The sequence below is a fragment of the Ceratotherium simum genome, chromosome X (genome assembly GCF_057802395.1).
Source record: "Ceratotherium simum simum isolate JZ-2026a chromosome X, ASM5780239v1, whole genome shotgun sequence".
In the NCBI taxonomy this organism is placed as follows: domain Eukaryota; kingdom Metazoa; phylum Chordata; class Mammalia; order Perissodactyla; family Rhinocerotidae; genus Ceratotherium; species Ceratotherium simum.
The window spans coordinates 91,848,392-91,866,316 of NC_141940.1; the positions used below are offsets into that span (position 1 = coordinate 91,848,392).

The 17,925-nt window shown below is 38.0% G+C and overlaps 1 long non-coding RNA gene across 6 annotated transcripts in view; it reads left to right on the top strand.

Moving 5' to 3' along the window:
- The window catches only part of LOC147911942 (uncharacterized), a 96,763-nt gene extending 79,091 nt beyond the window's left edge, over nucleotides 1-17,672 (top strand). For all 6 annotated transcript variants that reach the window (XR_015550734.1, XR_015550744.1, XR_015550737.1 and 3 more), the window contains one exon: nucleotides 17,614-17,672. This is a non-coding gene — a long non-coding RNA (uncharacterized LOC147911942). The remainder of the gene's footprint in view (nucleotides 1-17,613) is intronic.
- Nucleotides 17,673-17,925: the final 253 nt, after the last annotated feature.

The window sequence follows — 17,925 nt, forward strand, 5'->3', positions numbered from 1 at the left end:
TCCACCCTGCTTAATTTTTTTTTAGAATTTATCTCTGTGTGACATATTGTATGTTTTACTTATTTATTCATTTGGCATTTCAGTCAAACACTAGCAGGAATGTTATCTTTGAACAAATTTAAAGGCCTAGATTTATTTCTCTTTGACCTCTGTCTTCAAACTCATTCCCTCCTATCAATCTCAGACTGCTATAAATAATGAAATTTTTTCTGCCCATTGGATTTTTCTTACTATTAGTTATCATGTTTATATTCACAGCCACGAGAATTTTTTTTCTTAAACTGTTTTGATTGTGCAATCAGAATTTGGAGAACTGATGTCTTCATTCAGGAGAGGAAACTGAGCCAAATTTTAATATAATCATTGAATATTTTTAAAATCAAAAAGATTTTAAATTATTAAGGAGAACATACAAAGTAAAATACTTTTATATTTTATGAACTACCTTCAATTTAGATAAGGAGCTGGGGAACTATACCTAGCATTTATTCCAGCGAAAACATCTTAAACGCACCTACTTGCTACCGTTTTCCTTTGAAAAATTTAAAAAATCAATATAAAACAATTGTTCTATATATTATATTAAAGAATGTAAGTGATTTAATCTTGGACATTTCCTGGCTCAAGTTCTTAAATTCTCAACTGTAACCTATTGTCTTTCAATCCTGTATTTATTCTAGTTTATATAGTCCAAAGTATTTAGGATAATCTAAAATATAAAATAAAAAAATACGTACGTATTATTAACTGTAAATAATGTGGTCATGTAAATACATAGTTAGAGCATTTATGTACTTGATTTTCTTTCTTTAATTCTTAAAGGAACAGATTAGATGCATGTAAAGGTTGAATATAATATGCTTTTGTAAGTCAATATAATAATTGAGACTGTTTTTCTTAGCCATATTTTAATAGGAAAATAGTTTCTAGTTGCTTTCTTCTAAATGGTCAATCTAATAAAGTAATAACTTGCTTAAAAACAAAGTGTAACTGGTTGCTTTAAGGTAGGAGATGGAGTCATTGATTATGAAAAGCAAGCTAAAGTTTTATTTTAAAGGATCTTCCCTTTCTGCTTAGCAAGAGTTTAATTCTCCTAAAGCACCTATTCTATTGAATGCCCATTGGTGGTGGTATTGGAAAAAAGCTTAGTTTTCCCACCTTTCTTTCCTAAAAGCAGATGGATAAAAACTTTTAAAATGAAAACCCATTGATTCTGTCATTTAGCATTTGTGTGATATATATAAAGTGAGACTAGAGTTCTTAAAAATGGGAGAAACTGAGTGAACTTGTACAGGCCCAGCAAAACATTGCAGGGTGCTTTCAAAGTTCTGATTACCTGAAAAAACCTCCAGACATCTTCCAGTGAGTATCAGGTATGTGACAGTGGTTACCATGACCCCAAGAAGGTCCTATTCACAGCATCCATTGAAGTGTTTGCTCCTTCTCATGAGAGACCTGGGCTTTGGAAACAAGTAGACTTGTGCTTAAATTTGCCCCTTGCTGGCTGAGTAAGCTACTCCATTTATTTCCCTAAGCCCCAGAGAGTGGAGCATCAGTACTAGCTCACAGGGCTGTTGCATGAAATGAGATAACACGTGTAAAGCATATGCTGTGGTCCCTGGAGTAATAGTGGTGCTTAACACACTTGAGTTCCCTTCCCAAATCCTTTCAGCAACAGACTTCAGTTTAGTTTGAAAGCCTGTGGATCCATTTTAAATTATATGTCTTTTTCCACATCAGATTAAGCAAAACAGTGATGACGATGGTGGCTGCTATTTATTGCACACTTACCATGTTCTAGATAGACACTGTTGTAAGTATTCTACCCACATTGACTTGTTTAATCCTCTTGACAACCCATTGGTGCAATTATCATGCCCATTTCATAGATGAGGACACTGACGCACAGAGAGGTAAAGGAACGTGCTTCTGGGCACTCAGCTGATAAGTTGTGGAACCAGAATCTAAATCCAAATAGGTTGTTGCCAGTACACATGGTAAGTACTTCTGGCAGAAAAGCAGAATAAAAGTTGACTGAACCCGAAAGTCTCAGAAATGGTCTTCTCATTTCTATTCTGCAAAGTGTCACTTCTTTCAGGCCTGGCCCTCAATATTGAAATACATAATTGACTTTTTCTGCTTCTTATTTCACAAATCAATGGGAGCAGTTTTAGTCATTTGTGTTTTATGAGTTTTAATTAGGCCACTGAAGTCCAGGAGGGGAATTCCTTGTTTTCAGTTGATCTCATGCACTGACAAATTTACTCATGTAACTTCCCCTATTTTTTCCTCTAATGTTTTCACTTGAAAGTGGGGGTGGAAGGGAGAAATATGTGAGCATTTGGGACCCAGGGATGCACTTTCATCAACCTTTCTGGAGATTCTTCTATCCAATATAGAGTTAATCCATAGAAAAGTAAAATGAGTAAGAATCTGTAATTACTAATGTTTTTCTCCTTTATCTCCATCTAGTTCTGGGTGCTATCTAGAGGGGCAAACCTTCTAAGTAAAGAATTACAAGAAGCCATCCATGCGTATAAAACCTTATGTTTGCGTGAGGAGTTAATTTTCAAAATATGGGAAAAGTGGTTTCACATTGAGAATTTCCTCCTCTTTCAAATGTAGGTTGAGAATTTGGCTTGGAGGATGAGAGCAGGCTACCCTAGCCCATGGGTTCAGAGTGCTTGGAAATCTCTTTTAAAAATCAAATACTGTATGATTTCCTTCATTAAGTAGTAGATAATAACAACAATAAACAAACACATAGAGACAGAGATTGGATTGGTGGTTACCAGAGGGGAAGAGGGGAGGGTGGAGGGTGGAGGGCAAAGGGGATAATTTGGCACGTGTGTGGTGATGGGTTGTAATTAGTATTTGGGTGGTGAACATGATGTAATCTATGCAGAAATAGAAGTATAATGATGTACACCTGAAATTTATACAATGTTATAAACCAATGTTACTGCAATAAACAAAAAATTAAAAGAAAAATAAATAAAAAATAAAAATAAATAAATATATAAAAATCTCCTGTTCTTGGACTGAGCCTGCCCATAGGAGGATATACTAATTATGCCTGCCTTCATTCTTTATTTGTTCATTCAGTCATTCATTTATCCATATTGTCATGTAACTCATTCAGTGTCTACCTGCAGGCAGATGGAAGAAAGGACAAGGTGAGGGTCCCTTAGGGGAAGGAAGAGGAGTAATTACAAACTCGCTCTTTGTTCCTTTCACCTCAAGGACTACATCTTTTATTTGATCCTTTGCCACTTTTGAGACAAGGCACATTTCACCGACTGACATTCGTAAAAGTCTTTGAGCATCTTCCTTTGGCAGCCAGGCTTCTTTTTTAAAGTAAGGGAAAGAAAAGGCTTTTGACAGGAAAATAATGCAAAGAAATGTGTTTTCTTTCTTTTTTTTTTAGTGGTGGTAGAAGAAGGGTTCACAGTAGAGAATGTGTCAGTAAATACAATCTAAGAACTCCCCTAAGCTTTCAACTCATTGCCCTGTTTAAAGAACATTAAGAGACAACAGAGACTTCCACAATGATGTCTTGGAAAATAATTTTTAAATAAAATTTAAACCAATTTGGAGGTAAAAGTCCTGCTCTGCTCTCAATTAAATTTATTATGAGGTTTTGAAAATATCTCTAAGTAAAGATGTGAAAAATGAGGGATACCCTCTCTTTTGGGGAGATGAGGATAGGGAGGAGGGTTTATACTACTAACACTTCAAAAAGTGGTACTTGTCACCATGCTGTAGTTAGGAATACTCTTCCTTAAGGCAGATAGAGTTGTTATCTTTACTTGTGATTTAATAGTGATTTAAACCTGGGTGTCATTTCCCATGGTTTTTGAAAAACACATAACTAACCATTCAAGTTCTTTGTAATGGCACAAACTTTGTGTGTTTTCTGATACAGGTTTAACCACAGCAGCAAAGGCAATGAAAATGCTTTATTTCTTTCAGCATGAAATGTGAAGTCTACATCAATAGTAGGTATATATGGCCCCATGGGAAGAAATGTTAATGTAGCCTTAAAAACAAAATCACTCACAATCTAAAAGGATGGCTCATTATGTCAGGGCTCTTCTTTCTGAACAAGATGAAATAAGGACTGTTTGGGACAAGTTAGGTTGGTAGGGACAGTAAATTTCTACCTTTTTTTCTATTCTGTTTGATATCTTTACTCCAAAAGACCCTCTCTTATCTTCTACCCATGGATAGCAGGGAGAGCATACAGAAATTGTTCTTCTTCCCCCACCCCTGCACAATTTCTCTTAATGCTAGGGAAACGGTCACCCTCCTACAGCTCCTCTCCACCTGGCCCATGAAGTATGAGGTGTTTTGTAAGGTGTTAACGAAAATTGTCCCAGGTGTCAACTAGACCTCCTAAGCTTATAGTAGAACAATTGACAAAGACATCATATGGGAAATGTTCATTTTACAAAACTGTATTGTGCACTACCACGTGCCAGATGGTGTTCTTGGTCTGGGAATACAGCAGAGAACAGGGTTCCTACTCCCATGGAGCGGGGAGACTGACAGTGATAGGACAAATAAGTATATGCCAGGCGTTAGTAGGTGCTATGGAGAAAAATAAAACCAGGTCAGACGGGCCTGGGGAAGAGTTGCTTTATGCGGGGCTGATGGGAAAGGCCTCTTTGATGTTGTGATATTTGTGCAGAGACTTACCCGTAGGAAGTAAGGAGCCAGCCATGAGGGTATCTCGAGGAAGAGGATTCCAGGCAGAGTAAACAAAACCACTGCAGTGGAGGTGGGAGCAAGCTTGGTGTGTCCAAGGGACAGAAAAGAGGCTGGTGTGGAACAGTGAGCAAGAGGGAAAGTAGTAGATGAGGTCTGGGAGGTAGTGAAGAGCAGATCACAGAGGGCCCTGTTGGCCATAGTAAGAAGCTATTAGAAGGTAAGAGATGATAACTAAAGAGAAGGAGGATGGTTTTCCTAGAGTACGAGTGATTTATGTAGGGATCCTGGAGAGTCCAGCCCATTGGCCTCATAACCAGAGTGTGTAGGGCTCTCTTGGTAAAATGCTACTTTTGTAATTTACATTGTCAGGATATGAAAACCTTGGTAAAGAAAGTTCAGGTATCAACTCCTTGTCAGCTAAGGAGCAAAAAGTGGGTAATTCTGTCACATCTATTCCTCAGAGAGGTGTGGGGTGCTCAAGTATCTAGCAGTGGGATGTTTAGATTCCATTTATACTTAGCAAAACTCACTTTCCACGGGGCTTGTCTTTGCTGATTTTACACTCAGCGATAGATAGTTTATAATTTTGAACTGCGTGGTTTTTAAGTAACTATGTTAAAAATGTTTTCTTTATTGTAGCCCTTAGTTTTATGTTCAGTCCATTGATAGGTTCCCTCCTATAATTCTGTATGAAAATTTACTGTTTGATGCAGGTTAAACAGTTGTGTTACATGGTACTTGTTTTTACAATTGGAGGCAGTAAGGGAGCATGGGAAAATAAAAGCAGTTTACCAGTTGGGAGGAGTGGGATTGTATCTACTTTTTCTCTTTTAAATTTGTGTTAAAAACACTTTTACAATTTTTTAAAGATAGAGTTGGTTGCTGTAAATGGATTGTAGCTCCTTATTATTCTTTTACTGTCATAATCTGATACTAAAAGTCCTACCTTTGTGTAAGGTATATACAGTTTCTGTCATCTGGGAGTTGACATGTTAAGAGTCATGGCATCAGTGAGAACAGACATAAAATGTATATACAGGTCATTTTATCGATATTGGACCATGTGACCAGGCCTGGCAACCTACAGGGCTTAGCAGGGGCTTGATAGCTATTTGTAGGTATTGTCTGGGTTTATCTTATTTCACAGCACCTGAGACTTTATACCTAATTTGTGTCCCCTAGCCTGACTTTCCACTAGTTAGTTATGCATTTGGGTTAACACTCATATTCTTTTAGCCAGGGCCCCACCTGCAGAAAAGAGTTAATTGGTTTTGTCATTTATAGTTTAGTTCAGCTGGACCGGATTTCCTCACCACCTCTGGCTGAAACTGACTGAGAGAATGTGAGTTTCACTTGTGGGGAGGAGAAATTAGTAATTTGGGAACATAGAGTGTTTTGTGGAGGAGGGCCCAGTTTGCTCCTTTCCATCCTGCCCTAAGATAGGAACTCTGCACTGAGAGAGGGAGTGAGAATTGGCACATCACGAGGAAGCTGACTCCCTTGGATGAGCCACATTGGGAGCTGAGAGAGAGAGATGTAGAAATGGATAAGGAAGGATGTAGTGGAGCCCCAAGGTATTAGCAAATTTCTGATCCTAAGCCTAGGTGTCCTTGGGCCCTTGCCTCACTTCTTTCTGGCATCCCTGACAGAATGTCCATTCTTGCTTATCTCCTGGGAGACGAGGGGCATGCTCCTGACTTACTGAGCAAGGAATTCAGGAATGGGTGTTCAAGACACCATCTTTCCCAAATCCTCCTGCATACATCTCTCGACTGAATCTACTTTCGAGGTGTAATATAGAGAGCTAGACATTAAGGTACCTTTTCACCAGCTTCTACCTTCTAGCTTTGAGGGAAACACATGTGTTGCCCATGAAGTGGTGTGTTTTGTTTGGTCCTTCCTCTAAGGCCAGTCATGTCTGATGGTATCCTGGGGCTTGAGCCGTTTTGCCCCATGCGCCCTGGGATTTCCCCCTTTTCTTCCCCCATATAAATAGACAATTTGCTGCCTGTGTTCTAAGACCTTGATATTTCTGCCTTTGACTGGAGTCTATTCTGGAACGATTGTGTGGTGGCTGGGCACTGCAAAATGAGTCAGTTCCTGCAGTTTGGTTACAAGTTCTCAAAAAGTATTTCAGAATGTGGATGTGGTCAGCAGAGTCATTTTCCAGGCATCTAAAAGGAAACCCACATCAACTGTAACAATTGAGCTGCGAACCGATGGCCCTGCACAGCAGAATCGGGCCTGCTTTTCCTCAAAGGAAAGCCTGTAGCTGCCCTCGAATCTAGCCTACTCTACAGATCTTAAAGGAGAATTCACCTTCGTGCTTGCAAATCACATTTTAGCCGTTACTGTTTGTACAAACAATGCGGTAAAGGTTTTGGTCTTTATCACTTTTTGAATGTGGGCACAAGTTTGACATAATAAATTATTTTTGGAAAATGAAATCTCATGGGATTAGAGTACAATTAGTACAAAGTGTGAAATGTGGCTTAGGGACCGAAACTTTGGTGATTTTAGCTAATGCACTGAGGAATAACTCAGATGGGTTTAGATACCACTAGAGTACATGGAAATATGATTATTTTCTTTACTAATTAAGTTCTGAACCTATGTAGACTTAGCAGCAATACTGATAAAAATAATTAAACCCTTTGTAAGCTTTAAAAGTATTTCAAGTGTGTCATACACTTAGAGAATATTTTAGTTCACCATAGATTTTAGAAAACAGTCGCTATGAATTTTTTATCCTCTTATGTACTCAGGAATTATGTAGAAGTTTGATTGAGTTCTTAGTTATCAGTCTTGCACCACTCATTAAAACTGGTGGAGTTCTCAGTAATAAGAAAACAAATAACATAGAAAAATAGGCAAATGGTTTGAACAGACACTTCATCAAAGAAGATCTACAAGTGACAAATAGGTACATGGAAAGATATTCAACATGATTAATCATTAGGGAAATGCAAATCAAAATGACAGTGAGATACCACTACATACCTAATGGAATGGCTACAATTTAAAAAGACCAACCTTATCAAGTGTTGGCAAGTTTGTGGAGGATCTAGAACTCTCATAATACATTTAGGTACAAAAGTAAAATGGTACAAACATTTTGGAAGACAGTTGGGCAGTTTCTTAAAATGTTAAACATCCACCCACCATATGATCCAGATATTCCACTTCTAGAGAAAAGAAAGCATATGTCTATACGGGACTTGTACATGTATGTGCACAGAAGTTTTATAAGTAATAGCTAAAAACTGGAAACAACCCTAGTGTCCATCAGTAAGTGAATGGATCAGCAAATTGTGGTGTATCCATACGATGTACTACTCAGTAATGAGAAGGAATGAGCTATTGATATAGTCAACAACATGGATGACCCTGCACAAAGTGAAAGAAGTCAGAAAAAAAAGAAAGAGTATGTACTGTATGACTCCATTTATATAAAATTCTAGAAAATGCAAAGAAAACTATAATGACAGGCAGCCGATCAGTGGTTGCTTGGGGTGGAGGAGGTAGGGGTGGCAAGTGGGAGGGATTACAAAAGGGCACAGAGAATCTTTGGGGCTGGTGGATAATTTCACTATCTTGATTGTGGTGATGATTTCACGGGTGTATACATATGTCAAAACTTATGAAATTGTACACTTTAAATATGTGCAGTTTATTGTGTTAGTTATTCCTCAATTTAAAAAAAAATAAACGAGCAATCACTGTTAGAGTAGATGGAGGGTTTAAAAATGCCCTTATTTGGCAAATAAAAACTTAGCATCTCTTAGGAAAAAAAAAACCCGAGGAAGTTTTAATGGTTTGGGGATAGAAATATAACCTTCTAGTACAGATGAGAAACCAAAGTTAAACTGTGTACATAATAAATGTGATAGCTTTGGTTCCTGCTGTTTACAAGGCACTGAAACAAGTGGTTCAGGAAGTATCTTGTCCAGCACTGTGGGGCCAGCTGCCTGCCTGGTTTATAAGCATTTGCGCTTAAACACAACAGCTGTAGCACTCACTGTACAATGAGGGTTAAAGAGTCTGAAGCGGGGTTCAGATTGCAAAGATAAGACATAAAAATACCACCTTCAGATTCTACCAGTGTTAGAGAAATAAATCTCTTCTGTTTGCAGAATGCATGAAAATAGATAAAGTCCTTTCATAAACCTCATTTTGTGTGACCATCTCAATGAGCCCATTATAGGCAGGATCAGCATTATCCTCATTTGCTTGGGGAGCAAACAATGACCCAGCGAAGCCAAGCTGTTTGCCTGGATCACAGAGCCCTCGTCTTCTTGGGCAGAGATCACCATTCTCCCTACTATACCTTACTGCTTCCCCAAACTCATGTCATTGAGTATCTGGCCAGGACTCTTTGCTCCTCAATTTGTCAGGCAGTTACTAGAGTCCCTTCTATTTGTATATGAGATGTTCATGGCAATGATCCCCACTAATCCTGTTTCCACATCTGTAAATGGATAATAACACAACCACAGGCTTCACAAGGTTGTTGTAAGGGTAAAGACTCATATATGAAGGAGCCATGGTAGGTGGACAGCACTGTATACACAGCGGGTGTTGATATTTACTATGTAATTGTCCTCATCGGGCCTGATTACTAATGGCACAGTACTGAGTGAGTGGCTTTGTAAAACTAACAGGGAAACATGAGAGCTTAATTCCATTAGTTGCACCGTGGCTTCCATCAAGATTGGAAAGTTTTATAGTAAATGATATCTTGTGCACTGGATTATTTTAAATTCTTCTTTAAAAGATACTAAACAGTCATTAGTTGGGTCCCCGTGACTGAAACTGGTGGCTTTAGAAGGAGACAAAACAGAGTGAAAAGCAGGTGATGTTAAGGTTTACTTAGCCGAGAAGATTGGCCCATGTCCGACACCCTCTCCTCCTTCCCCGTGTTGACTGACATCTCTCCTTGTTCTTTGTCACTTTCAGTGGCCCTTTCTCTTCAGTATCCCTCTTCCCTTTTACATTCCTGGTTTGAGGCAACTGCCTTGGGAGAATTCTTGGTGGGTCTGTTGCCACCCAAACTTCTCCCCGGCGTATGTGATAAATGCGTGGGAACCAGTTACAGCCTTTAGTACTCTTTAGGATGGCAGTTCACAAAACACGTTTTCAGGAGACGGGAAAAAAATTCTGTGGTCAAATAATTTCAGAAAAAGCTGAGTTGAATAACGTTAAGTAGGTTTCTTTCCTGCAGGACTTCTTAGAACCTTTTATATTTGTATTGAAACTTCAAGAAGAGCATATGGTACATCTACAACATTTCCCAAATTTAATGGATTCAAAGAACTGGTTTTTTGTGAATCATCTCTCGGTTCTAATACTCCAAAGAACATACTTTGAGAAATGCTGTTTTGTCATCGTTATTTGACGTATTGGTAAAATGACAATGTCTGTCCATACTGGTGCATCTAAAACAAAACATGACTTGTTTTCCTGATTGGGTCTTGGGAGTTCCAGTCTCTAAACTTTTTAGTCATGATTTTAAAATTCATTCAGGTTTATATTAACCTTAGAAAAGCAGGGGTTATAATAATATGAGAGCACAAAGATTGTGAGGTTTTGTCTAAGGATGAAACTCAATTGAGGGAATCTCTATTTTTTTGTTTTGTTTTATCTTGTTTTGTTTTGTTTCACCAAATCCTCTAGGTTCTGCCCGTTTTATTCCGTTCCCTAATTCCGTGGCCCATCCTGGCTTCCACAGGGGCAGATATGAAAGAAAAGTGATGTACACAACAGCTCTCCTCTGTCAGCATAGGTTTTGGGTTAACTATTGGTGATCCCAGTAGGAGGATGAGTTGGACCTCTTAGCATGAAAAGAATTTATCATCGTTTAGATGGTTTTTTTTTTTTACAGTTCATTCCTCAGACTACGGAAAGTTTAATAATCGGGGTAAGACTTATAGGAGAGGTAATGCCAGAATGAATAGTAATTGTCACTGAGAAATTTGAACAGTTTTGATGCCATTGCTTACCAGCTAGGAGTGGGAGGCAGGAAAATGAACATGGGGTTAGGGACATTGAGTCGGGAAGGGGACCAGGCAATTCTGGACTTAGGTGAATTGAGACCATTCCTGGCTTGTCGTATTGGGTTGCTCATCAGGCTGTGTGGTTCACAGCTCTTCCAGCATTGCCAATTTACATCTAGTGTGTTCTCATTAGAAGTTGAGGGTTACCCTTCATTTTTGAGCTCCTTATGCCCTGCCGTTTTCTCTAAATGAGAGGATTTTGCTATACTTTTCTGACTGAAAATGACTCCTACAGCACGTTGCCATTCACACCTCCCACATACACACACATATACACATTCTCTTGTCCTCTTTGAGCCAGTCCTTGCAAGGTTATACTATTCTTTAGTGTCAAGTACCTCTCCTGACCTCTTTCTCCACTCATAGAAAGAGGAACCAGATTTCTCCTGTGTTACTTACCATCAATATAAACAGCAGTTTTGTTTCTGTTATTTCCCCTTTCAACCTAGCAATAAAATTTGCCGCTGCTTCTCCCCCAACCCCACACAGGAAGAAAGACTTCCTTCCTTCATCTCTTGACTTTGCCCAGGCCTATGAATAATCTTCCCTTTCTCTTGGACTCCCAGATGCTCACCTTTTCTACCTTTTTTTTTTAAACTCCTGAGAGTCAGTTCTCCTGTATCCTTCCCCTCCAACCTTCTGGTTTTCTCCATCTGATAAACTTTCCCTTCTACCTAGTTAATAGAGGATGCCCATGAAGCTGTTGCCTCATTTCTGAGTGCTTCGGTGTTGTGGCTGGGTGTTGGACTTCTCTTGTACCCCTTTTCTCCTTGCCTGTATTGACCAACATCTCTCCTCCTTGCTCTTTGTCATTTTCAATGGCCCTCCCTCTTCAGCATCCCTTTTCTTTTTACATTCCAGACTACTTTTGTAGACCATCTCAAAAATCCATCTCCAGTTGTAAGCTGAGAGCTTGATGTTTTGACGTTTTTTTGAATCTGACTTTTAATTAGATCCATAGTTTCTCTAAACACTTATATTTACTCAACAGAACCATCGATACACTGTCAAAAACCCTCCACTGTGAGCATAGACATAGTCCAGCATCAAGTAATAAGGAGAGAAGAAGGGAGAGAAAAATGTTGTAATCAAGACTTTTTATGGCCCTTGGTTTGTACTGAGTTGTTACCACCAAAACACTTTTGGTTTCCTTACGACCAGCTGAGGAACTGGTCACGCATCCACTGGGTGGTGACCACTCTGGGAGCAAATACTTGATGTGTAGGTTAGGACTTTATACTGCTTTCTTTCATTCTCTAGAAGTTAAAAAGTATCCAATTCCCCCTTTTTTCTTCATTTAGCACATATCAGAACAGTCTTTCTTTATAAATCTCAATTAACTTTTCCATTTTATCCTGGTTATATAAGTAGAATCCACATTTTAATCCTGCTCCTCTTTGCTGGATTTTATGTGGGTGTTGTAGCCACTAGGTCATCAAATAGTATCAGTAAGTGTGATATGTACACTTAGCCCTCCGTCATTTTCAAATCATTTTTATTAGCCCCTCCAAATTTTCACTCTTCGTCTGTTAGCTATCTCCCCTTCTCTTCCTTTGTGGTATGAGCCATTTACACAAGTCACATAATTTTAAAAATCAACATACCACCATAGACTTTAAAATAATTGATTCCCAATGTTAGCTTCTGGTGGAAGTCTATGGTTTTTAGAAGAGGCTTCATTTGATTACAATGTAATTCACTTTATAACCAGGGTAAGCAAAAGAAATTGCGACATATGGATGTTCCCTTTGTTCTTTTCTTTTTTCTAGTCTCCTCTCCTCCTCCCCCACCATTACCTGTTTAATTGTATTGATGTTTTTCATTTCACCAGAGTAGATCTTGTTTACTTAACATATGAAATGACAAAGGCAGTTAGGATAGCCTTCCTGAGCCCCAAGGATTCTTCTATGCTACAAGACTGGGATTGCGTAGAAGCGTTAACTTTAAGACAGTGCATTCACTAGCCCACACTTCTGTTGGGAAAATATACTCTTCTGCAAATAGCTTGATCCTATAAACACCCACAAATCTTATAGAAAGTTACCATAAAACTAAGATGGGAAGCAAGTAATGTTTAAAGGATAAGGAAATATAAGAATTTTCCTGAAATTGAGAAACTCTCCCACTGTGTTTTGGTTGTTTTTTGAAGTGTATCAGTACAGGTGTCAGGCACTTCACTCAGATTTCTTTATTTGACAAATATTTACTAAAAGATTACTATGATCCAGTGTACAGTGCTAGTACCTGGGGAATCTTGAGAGAAAGACTCAGTTCTTACCTCAGAGATCTCACGTTCTTATAGGGAGACACATTTCTAAACAATTAAAGAGTAATTTGGCTTATGTTTCTGGCCAAGACACAGACTGAGTGATCAGGGAGCTAGCCCTGAGTAGCTCGCAGGTAACTTTCCGGAGGACTCAAGGAAGGCCCTTTAGAATTCTAGAAGAGTCTCTGAGCTGGACCCAGCAGAGGCAGAAGAGGAGCTGGGTGAGCAGTGTGCAGAGGCCAAATGTTTGCTCCTCCTTCACTTCGTTTGAGCTGAGTGAAACTTGATGGTAAGAGTCAGGGAAGACCAAACAAAGAATATCGTACCATGAGCACATTCAATGACAAAAGGAGTTTTGTACAGTGGCACAACAGAGGCTAGAAGGAGATTTGATTATAAATGAAACCTGCAATATTAGGTGTATGTGATGTTGATGCCTTTAGAAAATAGCACAAGGCTTAGAAATGAGACCAAATTTAGGATGACCCAGTCATAGCATAGAATAATAATGGCTTAATTGTGATTAAATAAAAGTCTAAGTTAGGAATTCTTGGGGGAACTGACTGGTTTTTCTATCATTTCCAGGGTCAGAGTGACAGAGAGAGAGATTTGTATGTAGATTTAGTACAATTAATTTCTGCAACTTGTCCATAAAAAGGCTATTACTTAGGTAAAAACTATCCTTTTTCTCTGAGTGTTTTTAATGAGTAAGGTGATTCCTGTTTTCATCCAATGATTGTTTTAAAAAATTTTATTCTTGTTGAGAAGGATTAAAGGCATATGCCTAATTGCTAAATATTATTTTTTAAAAACTAGTCTGAGTCTGTCTTTATGGGCTGTGAGCGGTTTCGCCTTTAGAAGTTTGTTTTAGGATCTTGTGCCAACCCCATCCCTTCCCAGGCCTGTTCAGACTAGAATTATCTGGCACGGAATGTCTTTTAAGAAAAATATCTTGAGCAAGAACGTCTCAGAAAATGTTCACCTCAATCTTCAAGTTGACTTGCAGAGCAATTTACTAAATAGGGTTATGTGAGAATCAGGTGACCATCAGCTGGTACAAATGTTTTTGGTCAGTGTAGTCACAGGATCTCAGGTATGCAAGAGCTGGATGGGCTGCAACCACGTGCTGGTTATGGTGAGACCCTGGCTCAAATACTCTAATGTAACACAAAAGGAATCCAAGTTCACAAGAATGTACTTTAATTAGACACCTGTATTTAAAAGGTTGGTTTTTCCTCTGGCATAATTTCACCCCACGGCACACTGTGTGCATTTCTTTCCTGGGCTATAATTAGAGTTAATTAGACTTTTTGTTCTTAACCACGTGGGAGGCAGATTGTTTGTTTGTTTGTTTTTTAGAAGCAACTTTATTGAGGTATAATTGATATACAAAGAAGTGTACATATTTAATGTATACAATTTGATGAGTTTGGATATATGCAAATACCCATTGATACTATCACCACAATCAAGATAATAGACATATCCAACACCTCCCAGAGTTTGCCTTTTTGTGTGTGTGTGGTAAGAACACTTAACATGAGGTCTACCCCATGGCAGGCAGTTTTTGTTTGTTTCTAAAGTAAACTCTGACTTTGTTACCATAAATATATTTTAGAAGTTGACTGTATTCCTATTTACAGAAGGCTGCTGGCATATTACTAAACTATATGAAATCTCATGGGTAGGGGTTGAAGGGGGACACCTAGAGCCAAACTTGATGATTTGGACTTGGTAAAGTTAACGTTCTGGCCATGCTATGAAATTGTTCATCCCTCTTCATTTATTTCCACATATAGTGTTTGGGGTCAAAATTTCTTTCCAAAAACTACGATTTCTAAAGTTTGGGATACTTTTGGGGGGCAAAATAGAATTATCAGTATAATCCCTTAAAAAGACAGGGTAAGTCTACTCTTCCTTTAGTTGAATGACCCATGAAGCAGCGTTTCTTTCATTTCTAGTGAAACTGATGAGAATGTCATGTTATATCTGTCATCTTGGCTTTAAACGTCAGTGAGTTTCTTTACTTCTTGGTTTGGTTTATAGGTCACCCCTGTTCTAATTCTGGAGGGTAAGCTCTTCAAATTCTAGGTTAACGTTTCAAGACATCGTCTTTATCCCAGTTCCAAGCAGGCTTTCCAACAGCAGGTGGCAGGCTTAACTTTTAATCAGTCTTTTCCTCCTTTTAAACTCTGTTGCAATATGAGTACCTCAAATAAGTGGTCTTTAGCCAGAATGAATGGAGTTTTTTTTATTATTGTCTTTGTTTTGTTTGTTTGCACTGTGAATAGGTCTTGAGTAGCGAGTTCCTTGGTTATAGTTCTATCAACTATCTCTGGGGCCTAGTTATCATCTTAATTGATAGATAATAGAATTATATAATGTGATATTTTTAGTTAGACCCTTTTTCTTTACTTTGACTTTTATTCATAAACTTGGAAAATGTATTATTGATTAATAGTCTATGCTGTAGTATATTCCTTCTATATTCTATTCTGTATATTTTAATAAGCCTTAAAAATGTGTATTATTGGTTAGTGGTCGACACTAATCTATAGAGTAGCCTTTAATAAAATTTTAGTTACAGTTTTTCATTTTTGTATTCCCTACATAAATTTAAAAGTAGAGGCAAAAGACCATCTTAACTTTATAGTTCTTTGATTTAGGAAGATTTGGAGGATAGATAGGGCAAGCTTTGAGAATTAAAAATACCATTCTTCTAATCTAAATATAGACCAAAATTTACAGAAGATAATCCTTTGGATTTTGGCTAAACCCTTGCCCCACTTTGTTAGTCTTATTCACAGAAGTAGAGTTATGAACATTTAGTTTTAGTGGTTTATGAAATGTAAATTTATGTGTTCTATAAATGCTTTATTTTACATTGAAGGTAAGATTCAGCCAAACCTGTACAAGCAGACTTTTTTCCCACTTGGTATGTATGCCCTGCCTTTTAGGCAATGCCAAAATATACTTCATAGATGGAGTTGGTTTTAATTTACTTAAAAAGTAAAAAAAAAAAGCAATCAAACAAAAACCTGCTTCACCTTATAAATTCCACCCTTCTCCTCCCCTAAGAACTAACCACCTGGTGAAACACTATTATTATAACTTGGCAAATGGGTTCCTCTTAAAATTAGACGTCTGTGATTAAATAGTTAAATCATTCCCTTAAAATTTATATATTTAGAGCTCTCAGAAAGCTGGTCATCTTTTCTTATAGCAACCCATTTTTTTTTCCAAAAAGCCACTTTCTTGGCAATAAATATTTGAATTTCATTCTGTGGTCCAGCTGCATGACCAGTCAAATTGTACTAATTTAAAGTTCTAAATACAGCCTTTATTCCAATTGTTGATAACTTTCCTAAATCTTTTTAAAGTGATAGCCAAAGCATTTTAAATTCATAAGAAGGCAGGATTCTAAAACGTGTACTTGGAGCAAAGTTGCATAGTTATTTACATTCTAGAATAATCCTAAAAGTCAAAAACAATAATTGGCCACAGTGGTCATGTGCTAATATAAGAATGCCTTCTCCGAGACACCAGGCTTTTTTCTGCTTTGGGGCCTTTGTTCTGACTCTTGCCTCTCTCTGTGGTGTTCTTTCTCACTCCAGGTGTGTGCACCATTCTCTTCCTCTTCCTTCAGGGATCTGCTCAAATGTCACACCCACAATGAGGCTTTCCCTGACTACCTTATAGAAAATAGCATTCCTCTTCATTGCTTTATGCTCTGAAATGACCATACATATCTGTTGAGTTTCTGTTTTGTCTTTCTTGCACCTTAAATTTTAGACTCCCAGTTCCGTGAGTGCAGGGGCTTTGTTCAGTGTCACATCCCCGGTGCCTTGCGTTAAGTATGGAGAATGCACTTAGTAGGCATTGCTGGGGTGAATAAATGAATGAATGAATCAATGGGGAGGACACATCCTCTAACATTTTTTATATGTACATTGTATTGTGGAAGGAAAGCTTGGAACTGACATTGGTGAGCTGCTGCTTTGAATACTTTGTAGCATGTTTTTGCAGTTTTCTTTGGTGTTTTAGACATTTGGTGGAAATAACTATATCATCCTCAATTTATAACAGGAAACAATATTTTTTTACTGCAATTTATTTTACATATGTGCATCATTGCTAGATTATCCAAGTTACTGTGGCATAAAGCAAACAAAAATGCTCCAAGGCCACAATAAAATGATGGATTGGGGTTTTTTGTTTGCTTACTTATTTGTTTTTCATATATATATATATATGAAATATATATACATTACATTTTAATGCAAAAACATGTCAAATAATCAATTGTAGATTTTCTCACAAACAATCACGAACATTCCAGAAGGGCAAGGATTTTCATCTTTTTTGTCTGCTACTGGATCTCTAGCACCTGAGAGAGTATCTGACAGTTTATTCAATATCACTCAATCAATATATGTTGAGTAAGTAAAGAAATCTAGAGGCTGTTTTAAACTGCATACATGGGATTATTGTCAGAATGTCAATCAAGAAAATATACAATTGAAATCTCTTGATACCATTTCCACATAAGTTTCCAGTATTGATGTCTTCTCTTTCCTTCCACAGAGCCCTTCCCCAGAAGGCTGCGGATCATCTAGCTGCTGGAAAGTGTAGGTACCCTCAATGGCTCAGTAGCCAGTGTAGATCCTGTCTTTTGTAATCAGCAGCTACATCTGGCTACTGGGTCTCTGATGGCATCTTCTAGCTTCTGTTACAGTGTCCTGAGCGAGATTATTGGGAAGTCCTTAATAATGAAAGCTTTACCTTGGTGTACACACGCATACACACACAGAGAATTAAGTTCTGGGGTGGTAAGTCTTCCACTATTAGCTAGAGTATGGGAACTATCAAGGTTTTATGAATGATGAGGTATATTTG